General features: G+C 36.7%; 1 non-coding gene across 1 annotated transcript; it reads right to left on the reverse strand.

The window, feature by feature from the left end:
• Positions 1 to 881: 881 nt before the first annotated feature.
• LOC111729638 lies at positions 882 to 1,000 on the reverse strand. The gene has a single exon (XR_002776309.1). It is a non-coding gene; the product is annotated as a 5S ribosomal RNA (ribosomal RNA).
• Between the last annotated feature and the right edge of the window lie 868 nt (positions 1,001 to 1,868).

A 1,868-nucleotide genomic window follows, 5' to 3' on the forward strand; every position in this document is an offset into this window, starting at 1 on the left:
TTATTGCAGCTTGATAGGATTTGGGGTGGAAAAGTGCATATTATGTGGATGTGATACCTTCATCTATTAATGGTGCAGCTGCTGTGGATAACGGTTTGACAGTTCCTCAAAAGGTTAAATGTAAAGTTACCAAATGATCCAGCAATTCAACCTCTAGGTATATAAACCCAAGAGAAATGAAAATGTGTCCATTTTCACAAAAAATGTACACAAATGTTCACAGCAGCATTATTCATAAAAGCTGAAAAGTGCAAACAATCCAAACGTCTATCTACTGATGAATGAATCAATGAATAAAATGTGGTAAATCCATACGATGGAGTATTACACGGCCATAAAAGGAATGACATACTGATGCATGCTACAGCATGGAAGAACCCCGAAAACATGATAAGATAAAGAAGCCAGTAACAAAAGGCCCTATGTACAGGAATATCCCGGAGATATGTGGGTTCAGTCCCAGTCTACCACACAAAGTGAATATTGCAGCAAAGTACCACATGGTCTTTTTGCTGGTGGAGGGTCTTGACTTCATTTTGTTAAAAAAAAAAAAAAAAAACCTGTGAAGTGCAGCAAAAAGTACAATAAAACAAAGTATGCCTGTCTGTGATTCCATTTCTATAAAATACCCAGGAGAGGCAAAGCTATTGAGACATAGGGTAGTGTAGTGGTTCCTAAGGCTGGGGAAGGGAGAAGAGTTTGGCAAAGGGGAAATGGCAGCTAATGTACATGAACATGGGGTTTCATTTTGGGGTGATGGTCACACAACTCTGTGAATATACTTTTTTTTTTTCATTTTTTTTAGGCAAGGCAACCCTTGGTTGACCTCACAGATTGCAAGGACCTTGTCAGCTTACAACCCCTTATTTTTTTATTTTTCACACCTACAGCACCTGGTCTTCCTAGGCGGTCTCCCATCCAAGTACTAACCAGGCCTGACCCTGCTTAGCTTCCGAGATCAGATGGGACCGGGCTTGTTCAGGGTGGCATGGCCGTAGACTGTGAACATACTTAAAATCATTTGGAACCTTACACTGCCAGTATAGTTCCATTCCCTTATACTCTCTCATATGTGTTTCTATTGAATGACTTTTAAAAAATGACATTTCTTTTTTAAAAGATTTATACTGTATAAGGATATGAAATTGAAGAGTTACTTTTCTTTTTAAACTTTAGGATATTTTCAAGTAGTATTCATGTTTAATTCCTATTTCTTTAATTTTGGTATCCATTTGTGGGTGCTTAAAACTGGGAGAATGAAATAAGGTCTTTGTTTTTGCCTATGTTCTCTAGTTTCTATGGAAGGTACAGAGTTTTAAAAGCCTTGGCAATGGGGCCTCACAACCCGTTTATAACCAAGACTCAAAGCTGACTTTCGAGACTGATCTTTTTATCAATCGGAGAGATTTCAAGTGACTACCTGTTTTGCCATTTGATTTGTATTTCTGAGTGGCAGGGAGAGGAATAAGTGTGGGAATGCACAGTGAAGGTTGGCTAGGAATAAAGTTGGTAGGTACCAATTATTCTGTTTAAAGCCTCTTGTAAGTGTATACTTGAATTAGTTTACATATATTATATATTAAAATTTATGGAATTTGAGTTCATGGCTTATACTGGGAGCATTAGTTGCAGAATACACTGAATAGGATCTAAGAAATTAAAACGTGGCCCTTCCTTTTCTATAAAATGACAGCCTATGAGTATTTACTTTACCCAGACTATATATACATAGGATTTACCTAATGGTCATGTGACTCGTTAAGGAATTGATTATAAAGCTTTTTGGCATTATAGTTTAAGGATTTTACAAAATGTTGAGCCACATTATTTTAGCATTTTAATATTGCTGAAGTCAAGTTTTAGAAAAA

This window comes from Pteropus vampyrus, unplaced genomic scaffold, assembly GCF_000151845.1.
Source record: "Pteropus vampyrus isolate Shadow unplaced genomic scaffold, Pvam_2.0 Scaffold272, whole genome shotgun sequence".
Taxonomy (NCBI): Eukaryota; Metazoa; Chordata; class Mammalia; order Chiroptera; family Pteropodidae; genus Pteropus; species Pteropus vampyrus.